This window comes from Zea mays, chromosome 2 (genome assembly GCF_902167145.1).
Source record: "Zea mays cultivar B73 chromosome 2, Zm-B73-REFERENCE-NAM-5.0, whole genome shotgun sequence".
In the NCBI taxonomy this organism is placed as follows: Eukaryota; Viridiplantae; Streptophyta; class Magnoliopsida; order Poales; family Poaceae; genus Zea; species Zea mays.
The window spans coordinates 64,259,129-64,277,900 of NC_050097.1; the positions used below are offsets into that span (position 1 = coordinate 64,259,129).

At 39.4% G+C, this 18,772-nt stretch overlaps 1 long non-coding RNA gene across 1 annotated transcript; it reads left to right on the forward strand.

Annotated features, from left to right (window-relative positions):
• The first annotated feature begins 2,454 nt into the window (after positions 1-2,454).
• LOC118476320 (uncharacterized) lies at positions 2,455-11,474 on the forward strand. Its single transcript, XR_004856240.1, has 3 exons — positions 2,455-2,931; positions 3,903-9,593; positions 10,565-11,474. It is a non-coding gene; the product is annotated as an uncharacterized lncRNA (long non-coding RNA).
• Positions 11,475-18,772: the final 7,298 nt, after the last annotated feature.

Genomic DNA, 18,772 nt, shown 5'->3' on the forward strand with positions numbered 1-18,772 from the left:
GAAAGAAACACAAGAGACACGTGATTTTTATCCCATGGTTCGGCCAAGTAACACTTTCCTACTTCCATGTTGTGGTGTCCCAATGGACGAGGGTTGCACTCAACCCATTTCAAGCGATCCAATGATCAACTTGAATACCACGGTCTTTTCCTTCAGAGTATTTTCCCGTTTGCGAGGAATCTCCACAATTTGGAGTCTCTCGCCCTTACAATTGAGACCACAAAGACAGCACAGAGTAAGGTTGGGGAGAGCAACACAAGCAAGACTCGAGACCGCAACACAACCACGCACACAAACGAGAAAGTGAGCACACAAACACAGCGCGAGGTGTTTACAACTCGAATAGTGCTCAAATCTCAAGAACGATGATCCGATTGCGTGAAAGCGAAGTCTAGGAGTCTTAGGATGTTTCTTGTAAGCTTGGTGTACTCCTTCATGCGCATATGGGTCCCTTTTATAGCCCCAAGGCAGCTAGGAGCCGTTGGAGGCCAACTTGGAAGGCCAAACTTGCCTTCTGTCGGGTGGTGCACCGGACAGTCACTGTAGCTGTCTGGTGCGCGATCTCCTTCCTTTTCTGGCGCATCCGACCATTGGCACACTGGATAGTCCGGTGTGCCCAACCGACCGTTGCTGCGGGCCACGCGTCGCTCGCGGATCACGCAGCCGACCGTTGGCGCTAGTGACCGTTGGCTCACCGGACAGTCCGGTGCACCACCAGACAGTCCAATGAATTATAGCCGTATGCCTCTGCGTTTTTCCCGAGAGCAGCCAGTTCACCGCCGGCCAGCCTGGCGCACCGAACACTGTCCGGTGCACCACCGGACAGTCCGGTGTGCCTGGCCAGAGTTGGTGTTGGCTGCACATAGCCAACTCTTTTCCTTTTCTTTTCTTCTTCTTTTGTCACTGTTTCTAGCACTTAGACAAACACATTAGTATACAAAATAATTTACTAAGTCTAGAAACATACCTTATGCTTTGATTTGCACTCTTCACACATTTTGCACATAAGAACTCAATTAATGTGTTGGGCATCTAATCACCAAAATACTTATAGAAATGGCCCAATGGCACATTTCCCTTTCAATAATACATCATCCTTCGATTGTAACTGAGTTTGAGACTGCCTGGGCAATGCTGCTTGATGATTTCCACCTGCATGATAACATCAGTCTTACCAGAATGTATGAAATTCGTAAGGATTGGATACCCACTTTTTTCAAACATGATTATTGTGGGTTGATGGTCTCTACACAGCGTAGCGAGAGCATGAACAAGCTCATAAAGAGTGCTCATGTCGATGCAAACACGCCACTTCATCAATTCGCCAAGCAAATGCTGAAGCTTCTGCATAGTAGGAAGATGAAAGAGACAAAAGAGGCACTAGGATGCATGGTGAGTACGTAGAATATTATTGTGCCATAATATTTAACTTAACGTGGTGTAACTATTATTTTGGTATCATGTAGGGTCAAAAGGAAACAAATACACTGTATATGTTTGAGATACGTGTAGCGAGGGCATACACAAGGGCTGTAATGAATAGGTTCCACGAGTCTTTGAAATATGCTACTGCATACAAGATAGCACATGATCCAGATGGTGGTGTGAATGATTGGGTGGTTCAGCTTACTACAAGGTCGAATAAGATTGTGTGGGGGCAACACCAATTCAAAGTAATGGCTGATGCAGATGCTGGAAAGTATGCATGTGAATGCAAGCATTGGGAGCATACAGGTATGTTATATTGGGTAATTGTTATATACAACAGTTTATTTGTAAGTGACAATAAGCGGACACATTATTTATTTGTTTTGTTGTAGGTCTGCTTTGTGTGCATCTTTTACGAACATTTATGCATCTTAAGATTGATCGTACATCCTTCAGAGATACACCTACTCTGCTATACAAGATGTGACTTTTTCAAGGGATGATAAGAATTTGAAGGGTAAAGATGGTGAGACTAAATCATATAGGCAAAAGATGTTGCTTAAAAAGGCAATGGAAGTAGTACATCATGCAAGTCTTTCAAGGGCGGGGCATGATAGAGCCCTAGAGATGATGGATGAACTACTTTTGCTACTATCGCGTTTGGAGCCAGATATAGAAGGTGATGATAGTACTAGTGATGGCGAAGGCATCCAAGTATTTGTTTTATTATTTTAAATATCCATGTATATTTCATACATGATAACCTAAGTTTTTATGCTAATTAAATGGGAAAAATGTGAAACTTGCCTGGTACAGGGCGAGGGGGATGATGTAAGAGACATGCCAGGAGAAAATCTACCGACTAGAAGGGCTAAGGATGGTGTATGTATATATATTATATATGATGTGCTATGTATAATGGTGTGTATTGTTTAGTAGAAAAACAACTATTTATTGTCAAACGTGTGATTTGTCAGGAAATTCGATTGGTGCCTAGTATACATGAAGGTGGTGTGATACCCAATTTCCAAAAGGAAGAGAAATTGAAGATTATTCTTTTTTTCCTTGTTTTCTCTTCCGGGTCCTGTGCTACAGGGGTTTGGAACTTTTAGGAAGCATTCACTAGTAAAACAGTAGAATTCTTGTTGGACTGGTGCCCTGGGATCGGGAACGGACGTGAGAGCGAGTTTGGGCCGTGGATCTCGATCCGGCGGTGGGGAGCCCATTAGTTCTCCCCCCTTAACCCTAGCCGCCCCCTCCCCTATTCCCCTTTGGTTGCAGCCGCCCCCCCTCCCTATTCCCCTTTGTGGCCGCCACCCCCCTCTCTCTCCCTCTCCTTCTTCCCCAAGTGATTGCAGCACCACCCCTCAACCCTAGCCCCCCCCTCCTCCTCTCCATGGTGCATCCTCCCCGCTTGGTACCCCGTCGTGTGGGTGCGAGTCTTCCATTGGAGTTTGGAGGGAGGAAGAAGGAAGAATGGAAGGAGGAAAGGAGGAACCCAAGGTGATTTTAAGATCATTCTTTTTAGTATTTGTGCTGCAATCCAATTGTTTACATGTTTACCTATGCGAATCGGTATAGGTGCTGTCCAGATTTTTGTGGGAGAACGAACAGCAGTAGTTCTAGGGATTTCTGGGAATTTTTCGTGGGCAATTAGTGGGGATCAGTGGGAGAATCATATAGATCTTTGTCATACCTTTCCAACGAGTACTTATGCGCTCGATTCGGAGTTATAATTTAGGAGATATCGTTGTTTGAATCCGGTTATGTTGCTGTCCAAAAAAAGATATTTTCAGGTGAATGAACAGCAGTAGTATTAGCAGTTTCTGGGGATTTTTCGTGGGAAATTAGTGATAATAAATATGAGAATCATGTAGATCTTTGTCATACCTTTCCAACGAGTACTTATGCGCTCGATTCGGAGTTATATTTTAGGAGATATCGTTGTTTGAATCCGGTTATGTTGCTGTCCAAAAAAAACAGATTTTTCAGGTGGGTGAACAGCAGTAGTATTAGCAGTTTCTGTGAATTTTTCGTGGGTAATTAGTGTTAACCAGTATGATAATCATGTAGGGATTTGTCTTATCTTTCTAATGAGTACTTATGCGCTTGATTTGGAATTATATTTTAAAAGATATCGCTGTTTGAATCCGGGTATGTCGCTGTCCAAAAGACAAAAAACAGATTACAGGGTTCATCTTGTGGACTGTTTTGGGCTAATTAGATATTAGAATTTAATTATAAATTGTATACAAAACTTGTGGGGCATTTTATGTAGATGCCTCTGGAGTTTTTGTTTGTTACCACTGTTGTCATAATTTTAAAGTTATGAAATTATTAAGCAGCGCCGCTGCAGTTTGGTGGGTGTGGGGAGAGATGTAACCGCGGCGGGGTTTGAGTTTGTGCGTAGGTGCGGCGGGCTTTATGAGCCTGATTATGTGAAATAGGTGCACTAAGTTGTGTGTCAAAAACAGGTGGTGGACTTCCGGATCGTACTTAGGGATTTGCCCGAACTTCCGGTAAAGGCAAGTAAATATAGTGGTGGTTGCTACCGTTTGGTTTGCATCCTATTCCCTGTCATTGAGTATGCATAAGTTTTTAATTATGTTAATCATTGAATTCTATGATGAAGTTTATTTGTTTGGAAGTATTAATTCTCAATTGTCTAATATTGTGGATGATCATAATTTGGTTATGATATATGTGGTTGATTCCCATCTTGGATGAAGTTGAAGTATCTTTTTGAATCACGTTATATGAAGTGTTGTAGGCATGACATGCACATCGCATCATCCATCTTGCATTTTGAAGTTATGTCGTGATCTTATGGTCCGACCGTACCGGTACATTTTTAGCATCGTACGTTGCCCGAGGAGGGGTACGATGCGGCTTCATATCCTTAGAGGTATGAAGGCAGAAGTCATCCTTGCATTTGCAGACATTTGCATTCATGAGGAATATATGAAGTGTGACATTACTATGTTACTATTGTGGTTTCTACCTACGAGGTGTGGTAACTAGGTGTGTTGTACGTTGTATACGTGCTGCATCTTGGTAATAAGAAGGTTGTGGAATCAGGTGGTGGTAAAACAATGTTCTTATGTGGTTGAATAGTTTGATATTATTTTACTTGCTGAGATGTGTCATCTCACTCTTGCATTACTCAATGCAGGTACTTGATACATGTTGGGAATGAGGGGAGTAGCAGCACGTCCACTTACACTCTCACAATAACGCTGCCCAGGCGCAGCCATGATTTAATTAGAAACTTATTGTCAAAGGAAGTTTGTTTTTTTTATATAGTCGTGCGCACTGGTTAATTCAGTTCAGGTCGTACGTTTATCTTCCCTTGCTAGCCGATTAATAATACTTAGTATGTTTTTGTCATGATATATGTTTATACCCTGTTGCCCCCTTATTTATGCAATCTTGCAAAGGGGATGCTGCCGAAATTTTATATATGGACGTCAGAAGTGTAGTTCAGTAGCATTCTGGGTTGTTTGTGGAACCCGGGGTGTTACAGTTGGTATCAGAGGATAGGCTTTAGATTCTACGCAATTTGAAGATAAATTTGACACACTTGCACATATAGGAAGGGTATGGGTTCATATATCTTTTATATTAGTTTTTTATTGTATAGATGACTAGAATTTCCTTACTCCAAATCCCTTTATGGTTTGATGGGGTATGTCGTTAACGACGTAATGCTTGATATGATATGTTACTTCTATTTAATATTGGTTTCTTGATGTGGTTGTTATTGAAATTATTATGCAAGTGAAGCTACTAATGTACTTGTTTTATATACATATCGTCATAATGTTGTTTTTGGATGCAATGTTTACTAATCTCTGAGCTATTACTATCATACATTTCTGTATGCTTGACTGTGGATGTTTTATTTTCCAAAAGGATTCTTGGGTTCTAGTACTTATAGGACCGATTGTTTATTGAGCTTGTGTATAAAGGATCTATTCCGACTTGGTGTAGTGTGAAAACACTATACAATGTAGTTTTTTGGTGTTGTTGAGTTTGATTGACTGTTGGGTTACAACCCAACTTATCAATGTAATATTTCCATGGGTGCAGTGCTTTACACCTCACCTTTTTTTGGCTAGTGTGGCTACTTGCCAACTTGATCTTAGAGTACAATAGGTTTGTCTCCATAGAGCAAAGGCAATGTTGTACTGTCTATGAAATCTTGAGACTGGTAGAACTCAAGTGAATTTGTAAGATGACGTGGATAGATAAGTTCAACCATGTTTACATGATAGGTTTTCTTATTGTGTGCAACCTTATCTTTAATAATAAATAGGGTGATTTCAAGTGGATTTTATGTCTATATTATAGTTGAAGAGGCATGCATGTTTTCCTTCTATGGTTTGTTTCTATAGCCAAAAAGGTTATGCATAATTTTTATTTGTTGGAGGCTAGTCATGTGGACGATATGGACAACCCGTTTTATATTGTTTTTAATCGCCGATGATATATGGTAGTTTTTTTATATGATTAGTTCTCTATGCATGCTTGTTAAATTATCATTTGGACCGCTTTATCTTAAACAAAGTCAATGTTTAACTGGAAGTTGCTTATGTTTGTTAGTCCTCTATCTCTATAATGATGTGGTTGTTGCATCAGATGGAGATTTTTTTATATGAATGATGGTTTGATAGATCATGTATGTCTTCTACTTTGAAGTCATCCTATGACATCACGAGGTACAAATTGTTCAAGTGCAATAATAGGAGGTATTGTTGTATGTGAGGTTAATCAAGGTAGTTTGGTTAGGTGGATTGTCTTATTGAAGTCCAATTACCCCTGTTGAGCATAGTATCGTGATATTATTTTAGTGTTGAAAGTAATATTTATGATGCTTATGCATGAGTCTGTGTCAAGAAGTACATTAGTTTTTCTTGTTGTTATCCCTCCATTGCTTTATGAGTATTGCAAATTTTATCTCTTTTGAGAGGAGAAAAAGATGTTATATGACATGAGCACCATTTGCTTCACGTCAACATAATAGTTTTGGAAATTTCTAGTAGTTGGATTCTAGTGTAATAACAACCATGTTTTATAGTGCTGGAGACGGGTATGTCAGGTGTTTCATACATTGTCGATACAGGGATGTTTGACCTTAGTGGCATTAACAAACGAGGTTGTTGAATTCATTGATTGTTGTGCTTAGTGTTCTAACCTATTTGGTAGAGCGTTATTTAAAGACTTTGTGGAGTTACATCCCAGTGTGGTAGTGGAAAATCCTAGTGTTGATTGCACCTGCCAATGACTTGGGTTTCATTTTATATTGTTTTTTTATTGTTGATAATGTGTTGTTTGGTTTTGGGAGGCATTTTAAATTAGTTGGAGGCTGAATCAGGCTTCACTTATCTAGAATGTTTTGTAGTATGTTCCTTCATCTTTCCATAGGATGTTTAATCACCATGTTTGGTCTAAACATTTGGGAGATAGGGGTTTCTTAAAACATCCTTGTTGGTGTCTCTAGCAGAGTGAGTCTTTAATTTTGTACGGAAGTGTAGACATTGAAGACGGTATAATTTGGTCTTTGTGGATTATGAAAGTTTTAGTAATTTCATGATCTTTTCAAAGAGTATTGGTTTCTAATTCTCATTGCATATAATTGGAGTTAGGTTGCTCTGAAGTTGTTGCACTGTTGTGTCTGAACTTTAGGCATCGTTATAATCACCAATAAATCGACCGCATTTTGATAGTTGCAGAGCCCAAATTTGCGAATTCTCTTGAAGCAAAACTTGTAGGTCTTTTCAGTACCTTTTTAATGGGTATTTACTTGTAACTGTCTGTTAAATAGATTTGGAGAGGTGGTTGCCCGGATATAAGTCGAATCTCTAATGTGCAGTATCTCAGGCTGAGTTTAGCTGTAGGTCATGCAGAGTTGAGGGCTATAAGGATAAATTTGGGTGCAACTTTATTGCAAAAGTCGTGGACAATTTTCAAAACTTTTCCAACGCGTGTTCGTTGTAGTTTAAGTTGTGTATAGCAGGAGTTATAAGTTTTTGAATATTAGTTGTCCATTGTTTCAATCCTATCGGTTTTGCAACAAAAGAGTTGCTTTGTTTTATCAGTTTGGAAACCAATTCCAAGACACTCATTATAATAAGAGTTCTAGGGAATGTTATAATCTTTTCAATGAGTTTATATTTGCAAAATTTTGTTAGCTGCAGGGAGTTATGATATAATGTATAGAATGTGCTTGGATGAATATGTGGGCAGACATAACATGTTTAAATTGATTCTTGTTTGCATGATGTGAGATTAGGCCTAAATGGTTTAAAAAGTTATCATATTGCTTCTATACTTATATTTGTTCTAGGTGTCTCGTAATGAAGAACCTAAAGTTATTAGTCTTTCAATGACCACTTAATCTTAGAAGAGTAATGAACCTGATAAAATCTATTGCTTGTTGCTGGGATTGCATGACCAGTTTTAGTTATGCAGCTAGTTCAATGAAGTAAACCATCTTTTCTGTAGAGATGTTATATATAAAAGTTGTAGCCAACTTCTTTATCTTACTTGTGTAAAAATTTCATGACCATAGGTCTAGAAGTTTGGGAGTTATGATTTTCTCAAGTCCAGTCTTGAAATCTGTGCAGATTCTGTACAGATTTCGAAGCTGACCTTGTTTGCCCAATTTAAACTTCGAATAACTTATTATAAATTATAAAGAAGTTGTAGTACTCTTCTTAATCTTTTCAACAAATTTTGGATTACCTTTTTTGGAGATCTATAAGTTAAGTTACAGCTGTTTTAAGTGTGATCTCTGAATCTGTCCAAATTTGGACAGCAGAGCCTTTCTCGTGTCTTTTGACCTTGATATGCATTGAATTAACTTGATATGTTTACAAATGAATTATAGACAATTCTACTAGCTTTCTAAAAAGTCTGGGAGCACCTGAATTGGATGATTGAGACTCCAATTATGGATTTCTGAATTGAGTAGTTGAATTATGTCCAAGTCTGGACAGAATTTACGTTTAGCATTGTTTGACCTTTCTAAGTGTCAAATCTTGTTGTGATGATAATACCAAGGGTATAGTGGACTTTATAAGCTTTCCATAAAGTCCTAGTTTACTAATTTTCGATGCATATTCTGTGAGTTAGGAGCAAAATAATTAACCGTTGTGTTGTTGTCTAGAAATATGCAAGCATTAAGTTGCTCTCTTGAAGTTGCTCTTGTTTAGCTAAGTTTTGTTTAGGCTATAGGAACACTATATGAATTGCATTAATATATACATTCATTGAAGTACTTGCATGTGTCAATATTGATTTGGTGTCTAGAAAGCTTTGTCCGAGGTATAAAGGACCGTCTACTATCTTAGCCGAGGTGGCAGCTGGGCTTATCACTTGCAATTGTCGGAATCTATGATCAGAGTACACCATGTATTCCATGTATTTATGTTGAGGAAGTATTTGTGGAATCCAGACCATCTAATCGAGCTAGAGCCGATTCCCGTGTAGCAAGACCAGACTCTTGAGTGACGTCTGCTGCGTATCTTAGAATCCTAGGAACTTGAGGAGCTGATGCGGCAGAAGTACCCAAACTTTTTCGTTATGTGTGAGTTTTGTTGATTCATTAATCTTTTTTTTGTCATTCCGATAGAAGCGTCGGAATTCGAGGTCGAATTCTTTTTAAGGAGGGTAGAGTGTGATACCCAATTTCCAAAAGGAAGAGAAATTGAAGATTATTCTTTTTTTCCTTGTTTTCTCTTCCGGGTCCTGTGCTACAGGGGTTTGGAACTTTTAGGAAGCATTCACTAGTAAAACAGTAGAATTCTTGTTGGACTGGTGCCCTGGGATCGGGAACGGACGTGAGAGCGAGTTTGGGCCGTGGATCTCGATCCGGCGGTGGGGAGCCCATTAGTTCTCCCCCCTTAACCCTAGCCGCCCCCTCCCCTATTCCCCTTTGGTTGCAGCCGCCCCCCCTCCCTATTCCCCTTTGTGGCCGCCACCCCCCTCTCTCTCCCTCTCCTTCTTCCCCAAGTGATTGCAGCACCACCCCTCAACCCTAGCCCCCCCCTCCTCTCCATGGTGCATCCTCCCCGCTTGGTACCCCGTCGTGTGGGTGCGAGTCTTCCATTGGAGTTTGGAGGGAGGAAGAAGGAAGAATGGAAGGAGGAAAGGAGGAACCCAAGGTGATTTTAAGATCATTCTTTTTAGTATTTGTGCTGCAATCCAATTGTTTACATGTTTACCTATGCGAATCGGTATAGGTGCTGTCCAGATTTTTGTGGGAGGACGAACAACAGTAGTTCTAGGGATTTCTGGGAATTTTTCGTGGGCAATTAGTGGGGATCAGTGGGAGAATCATATAGATCTTTGTCATACCTTTCCAACGAGTACTTATGCGCTCGATTCGGAGTTATAATTTAGGAGATATCGTTGTTTGAATCCGGTTATGTTGCTGTCCAAAAAAACATATTTTCAGGTGAATGAACAGCAGTAGTATTAGCAGTTTCTGGGGATTTTTCGTGGGAAATTAGTGATAATAAATATGAGAATCATGTAGATCTTTGTCATACCTTTCCAACGAGTACTTATGCGCTCGTTTCGGAGTTATATTTTAGGAGATATCGTTGTTTGAATCCGGTTATGTTGCTGTCCAAAAAAAACAGATTTTTCAGGTGGGTGAACAGCAGTAGTATTAGCAGTTTCTGTGAATTTTTCGTGGGTAATTAGTGTTAACCAGTATGATAATCATGTAGGGCTTTGTCTTATCTTTCTAATGAGTACTTATGCGCTTGATTTGGAATTATATTTTAAAAGATATCGCTGTTTGAATCCGGGTATGTCGCTGTCCAAAAGACAAAAAACAGATTACAGGGTTCATCTTGTGGACTGTTTTGGGCTAATTAGATGTTAGAATTTAATTATAAATTGTATACAAAACTTGTGGAGAATTTTATGTAGATGCCTCTGGAGTTTTTGTTTGTTACCACTGTTGTCATAATTTTAAAGTTATGAAATTATTAAGCAGCGCCGCTGCAGTTTGGTGGGTGTGGGGAGAGATGTAACCGCGGCGGGGTTTGAGTTTGTGCGTAGGTGCGGCGGGGTTTATGAGCCTGATTATGTGAAATAGGTGCACTAAGTTGTTTGTCAAAAACAGGTGGTGGACTTCCGGATCGTACTTAGGGATTTGCCCGAACTTCCGGTAAAGGCAAGTAAATATAGTGGTGGTTGCTACCGTTTGGTTTGCATCCTATTCCCTGTCATTGAGTATGCATAAGTTTTTAATTATGTTAATCATTGAATTCTATGATGAAGTTTATTTGTTTGGAAGTATTAATTCTCAATTGTCTAATATTGTGGATGATCATAATTTGGTTATGATATATGTGGTTGATTCCATCTTGGATGAAGTTGAAGTATCTTTTTGAATCACGTTATATGAAGTGTTGTAGGCATGACATGCACATCGCATCATCCATCTTGCATTTTGAAGTTATGTCGTGATCTTATGGTCCGACCGTACCGGTACATTTTTAGCATCGTACGTTGCCCGAGGAGGGGTACGATGCGGCTTCATATCCTTAGAGGTATGAAGGCAGAAGTCATCCTTGCATTTGCAGACATTTGCATTCATGAGGAATATATGAAGTGTGACATTACTATGTTACTATTGTGGTTTCTACCTGCGAGGTGTGGTAACTAGGTATGTTGTACGTTGTATACGTGCTGCATCTTGGTAATAAGAAGGTTGTGGAATCAGGTGGTGGTAAAACAATGTTCTTATGTGGTTGAATAGTTTGATATTATTTTACTTGCTGAGATGTGTCATCTCACTCTTGCATTACTCAATGCAGGTACTTGATACATGTTGGGAATAAGGGGAGTAGCAGCACGTCCACTTACACTCTCACAATAACGCTGCCCAGGCGCAGCCATGATTTAATTAGAAACTTATTGTCAAAGGAAGTTTGTTTTTTTATATAGTCGTGCGCACTGGTTAATTCAGTTGAGGTCGTACGTTTATCTTCCCTTGCTAGCCGATTAATAATACTTAGTATGTTTTTGTCATGATATATATTTATACCCTGTTGCCCCCTTATTTATGCAATCTTGCAAAGGGGATGCTGCCGAAATTTTATATATGGACGTCAGAAGTGTAGTTCAGTAGCATTCTGGGTTGTTTGTGGAACCCGGGGTGTTACAGGTGGTGTGTGCGATACTCGATGTGCTATGCCGCTACAAGTACTGGAACATGTAATACATGCTTAGAAAAGAGGAAAAGTTGGTTACAATACACAACAGTAACAATTAGACCTTGATGCTGATTATGATGTTAACATCAATGGTATGTGTGGGCAGCACGGTGCATGACAGTTGACCACTGGCATACCACTGAGTGATGAGTGCGCAACAGAACTAGCGATTAAAAAGGTAATGGTATTATTAAAAACACATGTGCATGGGTATTTTTTGAAGTTTACGTACAAAGAGATGGATTTATCTACTAATATTTCAACACTGAGAATTTTTTATTTGAAAAATGTAGAAGCTAGATTTTAATGTGAGTGGAGTAAGTTTGAGAAGACCAGATAACGCGAAGCCAAAGGGCAGAACAATCAGTGATATAGAAAAAAGAGTTATTAAGTTGGACGCAAAAGGAGTCAAGAAAAAGAACAGAAAGTGCCAAAGGTGTGGCATTGCTGATGGTCACAACAGTCGCACTTATCTATCTGTGGAGGTTAATAGGCTTCGGTTGGCCAGCCTTACTGGTCGGAAGAGAGGGTGGCCCCTAGGTTCTAGGAACAAGGGTTCATCTGATGCTCCAAGTTGGGATGAGACATGCACTTCAAAAAACATCGCGGGGGTATCACAGACAATGATTCGTCTAGTGGGGAGCAGATGAAAAGCATTTTAGGACAATTGTAATGTAGTAACATATTTGTTATTACACTTATGGACGAATTTGTAAATCTGATACTAGTTGATATTCACAAAGTATAAGTAATAATGTAGTACTGCCTGAAATGGAAAGTGTTGTAAACTGTATACGAATTTTGCGTAATTGTGTTATCAAAACAACATAATCCGTCGTTGTAGAAGATTTGGTGGCAAATACTGGTGAATAATTGGGTTGTGAAGAAAACACACAACAACAATAACTTGTGAATAAATGACGATACAAATATCAGCTGATAATTGAAGTTTGAACTGAACACTGCATTAAATAAGAGTGGCTTCATAACTTGTTTAATACACATAGGTCCACGATATACCAACTACCACAAAAGTTGCATTACAGTTCCATTTTCATGCAATAGATATTTGGCTTCACAAAAGGTTGTTTCATAAGACACAGCTGATTCAGCGACACTACTTGCGTGCGAATTGAATCTTTGAATTTCTGGAGGCAACGAGAGGCACTTGTTCTTGCTATGAAATGTGAGGTAATATAGAGCAAGAGATCGTAGGTCACAAGAGTCGTCCTGCAGAAAACACATTTTGTCGAACTGATTAGGTTATAAAAGAAAGGTGGAACGTAAAAATAAAAACTGCATAACCAAAAATTTACTTACTGGTTGTATATATTGCTTGATAGAACCATCCATGTAGTCATAGTACTAGATGTACCTCATGACGAAGAAGCCACATTCATTAGATCCCGCTTTCATGGTGGGACACATAGGTGGCATGTCAATTGGGAAGTTTCCAAATTTAGGAACGCGTGAATTGGGCCGGACTTGTTGCAAAGATTTGTTCAACCTATTCATTATAACCTAGCCAATGGTAATATCCTTGAGCCTATGTCCATTTGGGAGTAATGATACATCTTCCACGTAGTACCACCCAGTCCCGGACCATATGGATTAGAATCTAAAATGTGAATGCACCAAAACTGAATATTGATGACATACAATGTCCAATGGCCCATATGTAGTATAGGGACCATGATCTGTTTATGATCACAAGTTAGAGATATGAAATGATACCATTAGTGTGTAGGTGAGTGATGAATATACTTGCATAGAAGAAAAAATAAGCTTGAAACAAGATAACGATTTATACCGATTTGTAGTCAACACAGTTGTCCAGCTGAGGCAATGTCTTGTCCAGGTAATCATCAAGGACATCTTGATCATAACTCTGAGGAGACTTGCTATGGCATTCATGCTCCTCAAAGTTGAGCAGAGCCTAAATAAGCATAATTACTATGTCATATCAATCTGTAGGTAAAGTATTGTAAAATTAGGTGGATATTAATGAAAGGTTACATACACCAACATTGACGTCCAGTACAAGTCTGTTGTTGTTCATGGACGGGCGATGATTTACATCATCATCGCGAAAACACTGAATGAAACACTGCATGAAAACATTATCGAGACACATCCCATATCCAAATGATTGTTGAATATCGAGACAATTTCCAATACATTCATCAGATTATATGACCTTCCTATATAATAATGTAAAAATAGATATATTAGTCATTATTTATGAAGAAACAACCTACATGTTCTGTTGGTCTTAATAGTTGAAGACTAAAACCTGTTTGGGTCGATGATTGAGGAGCACAAAAAATCACGGAGCGGCCGAGCACAATCCATCTCTGTTAACCGTGGCAGTGAGTGCACATGTGTAGTGTGCAAGGTGTGTGTTTCCTCTCCGGATGCAACCTGAAAAACAATGCAGGTAGAGAATATACTAGTTTATGAATGAGTTATGTGAAGTTGGGAAGTCATAAATGTATATTTGGAGTACTTACATGACCACTAGGCGTCTGATCAAAAAGGGGGGTCGTGTCAGTTTGAGTGTCATGAGATGCATAATGTCACCTCCCTGCCCCAAAAATCAATGATACTATGTTTAAACCCTTAGTCATGTGTCAATTACATTTAATCGATAATTGAGATTACAAAGGATAAAACAAAGATGAAACATATACATGTTTTTGCAGTGTGGCGTCAAACATCGGCAAGTGGGAAGACGTATATGAGCTCATAACGTTGTAGTCTGGTATATGTTGAGGTGGGATGTTTATGTCCCTCGACAGTTTATTGCCAACATTAAAATGGTAATCCTGTTGACATTATTATGGTTTTGTCTAATATTTGGATGCAATGTGGAAATTAACATATAATGTAACAATGATGAGATTGTATATAATACCTGCTTTTTAGAGTTTGAGTATGTGTTCATCACCATGAGTGCAATAACATCCAAATCATCAGGGCAGCCCTCAAATGCACAACGCATTTGTTGTTGATTTTCATGTATTTCCTCAAACTGGGTGCCTGTCAACTCCGTAGTCAGCTGCGAAGTTGGCATTGTCAGGTCCGGAGTATTTTGGGTACCGGAATGAATGCATGCCTCTGTAACTAAAAGGTTTTAGTAATTGAACAGAAACAACTGAAAATGGTGAACTAAAATACATAAATTGAAAAAATTACAATGTGGGAAGGTCACCTGACGATAGATGATGAGATATATCTGGAGGTTTAGCTGGTTGAGGCGCTTCCGCAGCATTGTATGGGTCGAAAGACTCCGCACGAAGGACATCATCGATCATCTCAGCAAATGTGTCCGCTAATTCATACTGCTTCACAACCATCTTGGTAAGAGTATTTTTTATGGTGGAACACGCTTTGCCAACTTCGGAATTGTACTCAACCAACTTTTCTATGAATTTCGGTCGGTCACGTGGTTGGAGCTGCTTGATCTTACTTGAAAGCATATCCTTGATCAATGGAAGCTGGATATGAATGGTATGATGACCACAAGGATCGGGACGAGGGACATAAAAAATGTTTGTCCTGCCCCTTTGCTGTGAAATAATATATGATAATGCATAAGTCATAATTAATACTTAGAACATATGGATATAATTATACATAAAACATTTGTCATGCCCAGCAGTTAGTTGTGCACATGGATGTCATGTCTGTTTTGTCATAAACTAACCTCGGATTATACATGGACAGTAGGGACAACAGAATAGCAAGTTTATGAGCTGCTTCGGAACTGAAAAAATTGTAATGTAAGTAAATGCATGAAAGATACCCATAAATATATTGAGGGCCCCACCGAAAAAATGAAGTAAATGATGTCTATTGCGAGTTTATGCGGACTGGTTCAAAAACTAATAGTGATGCTACAGATATACAACATACCCATAATATGAGAAAATGCATATTTATGCAGGGTAATAGCTTCATATTTTTTTGTACAAATGACATACCTCACAATGGCCGAATGGTTCCCCGCTTTGGCGTGGCTTCCTCTTATTAGCTTTTGTCAGTGCTTGGATAATGTTTTTATCGAAGAATTTTATGCGAGGTGTGCCACGTTTGTTGTGGGGGCTGCAGCGTCATGCAAGTGGTCCAAATAATACAACTACAAAAATCAAAAATGAATTTATACTATCATGGGTGGTAACTGCATAACTAAAAAAAGTAACACAACCTTTTAATGAGTATATCATAAAATAGATTCCATGTGAATTGCCAAAAAATGAACAGTCCAATATTATTTACTTACCAGTATGATAATTGAACATCCATATATCATCGTGGACACATTAGTATTGCTTCTTGTATGCCACTTATGAGCAGCTTCGCAAAGGTCGTTGAAAATTAAGTGGCACCAATCTGTCTCATGGAAACGATCCATTTCTTTCGTCAGTAACACCTCATGGTTAGAAATGTCCCAGCTGGAAGTGGGGAACAACAATCTATTGAATAATATCAAAAAGAAGCATCTAATGGAGAGCTCATCGTCGTCTCCTTTTCTCAAACTGTCCTGAAGTGATGCAACAACGAACTCATCTTTAGACAAACCAAGTTCAGCCCTCAGGTTATTGCCTACCACTGCTTCATCGATGCCTAGTGGCTTACCACCGACGGCATTCGGTAGGCCAAGGATTAGGTGGAAAATTTCTTTTGTAATCTTTAGTTCCTTGCCTTGACCGGGGCGAATTGTCATGTCCTTGTGGTCCAACTTATCCATCAACCACCGAAGATGAGATCGGCTGCCCAGTGCATCAAGGGTCATGTCGAGGATATTGGAAAACCCTTTTCTCGCAACGGCTTGTCGTTGCCTCTCATTCCATATCTTAATGGTTATAGTAACATCCTGAGGGTTGCATCTCACATTTAGTTTCTGAAAAAATGTATGAAAAATTGTAATAAATGGTGTATCATCCATCAAATTAGCACACATATGTATGAGTTTGCAACTAATATAACATAATAGCTACATAAATAATACATGCCATGTCTGTACACAATAAAAAAATGGTGGCAAAATGTTGAAAACTCAATATGATATTGTAACTGTAGTTCAGCACATGTAACCTGTCGTGAAGTTTCGACTACTTTCATCCTTAGTGTATACTAATTAGTATTTAATATGGTGTATCAGCGCATGCTTAGTGTATACTAATTAATATTTAATATATATAAAAAAATACGTATAACATATAGCCTGTCGTGAAGTTTCGACTACTTTCATCCTCTTTGTGCATGTCTTCTGTAAGATTTTGGTAGGAATTCCAGTAGCATTACGCTTCTTCATAGGTGTCATAAAATCATCTTCGTCATCACCAGATCCAGTTTGGTCAGTGGTTTCATGAATAACAGATGGTCTCTCGATGGGTGCAGGATGATGAACGTCATGCTTTGTGTTGGGAGGGTCTCCAGTTGACGCCAAACGCGGTATCTCAACACTAAAGAATTCTTGGCTTGACTCGATGGTTATGCGTTTAGGATTAGCCAGAGGACGATCCACGGAATTCATGTTGCAATAGAACACCCTTCGTAAAATAGAAAATACTTTAGGTAAGAATAATATAGCATAAAAAGACATATATACATATACTCTTATGACACTGCTAGGGTATGTATAGTGTGCAGAACAACAGATGTAGGCTACAAAACATTTGTAAGCCGTAAACTGTATCTAAAAAAGAAATGCATGACGACAGAGATGTGAAAAACACATTTATATATATAATAATATGCACAAAATAAAGCAGTGCATAGTGTGTACCAACAAATTAGGCAAAAAATCATAAAATTATAAAATTATAGGTAGTATAAATCTCATAAACAACAATAAGAACACAGTAAGATAACATCACTAATCTATTGATTGCTATTATAAAATTATAAAATTCGTTTATAAACAACATTCAATACCTATATAATAAAGTAACAGTATAAAACATTTATGCAATTTTAAAATTGGAAGCCCTTATCAGATCCTACAAAAAAATTACTTGTGTTTCCGAATGCGATTCAATAAATTTCAAAGATCGGTGCGCTTTCACTTGTCAATGAGGCGGTACTATGGATAGTGATAGATATTGCGATACAATCGGTGGATTATGCGAAATTAAAGCGTAAATGGGAGGGATGGGGATGGGGCATGGCGAACCTGAAGGCGATGGTACTATGCGAAAGAATGTAGGGAAATGGAACGAAGAAGGAGAGGGGGAAATGAACCAGGGCGGAGAACGGTGGAGGGCAAACGATGAAGCACGACGATTAGGGCGAGTGGGGGCGGTGGGGGTGGTCGTCGATGGCGATCGTAGGAGCGGGTGACGGCGACGGCGAGGAGCGGAATTTTGAGGGTTTCGGTGGGGCCGCGATGAGTGGGTTGATTGTGGTCGGGTGGGTCTTGGACATTGACCATATTGGCTCGGTCGGCTAGTGGGGAGCGACGCATAACTGTGGGGACCCATAGTGTGCGCACGATCAGTTGGTCAGTGTGTGTACGTCGTGTTCATATGAAGCATAAAGTGTTGTGCAAAGGATCGTAAATAGTTTATACAAGCATTAATCCCGAACCACACCCCGGATGTGGTATAAATTGTTGTGTGTACATCGTGTTCATATGGAGCATAATTTGTTGTGTAAAGGATCATAAACACTGTGCGTCTGATTGATATGTAGTTGTTATCATCAATTTATACAAGCATAAACCCCGAACCACAACCCCACAGCGACCCGACCACACCGCTACAACAATTTATGTAACCATTGTCGTCAAAATACACATGCATAAACGCGGCACACCCCCACGCGCGACCCCACCACAACCCCGGTGCACCCGCGCGGAACCCCCGCCACGGCACCACCCGACCCGTCGCCCGCGCCAGCAGACTCACTGTAACACCCCTGGTGTTACTGCCACTAAAACTTGAGCATAACATCATAAGCATTGGCATATCATGTGTTTGTCACACCTAGAGTGCATTCACTAGGCAAAAATTTCAAACAAGTTGTATTGATATGACATTTTATTGGTAAAACCCTAGAATAGGGTACCTAACCCTAAACTGGGCTTGAAAGAGCAAACAAAGCCTAAA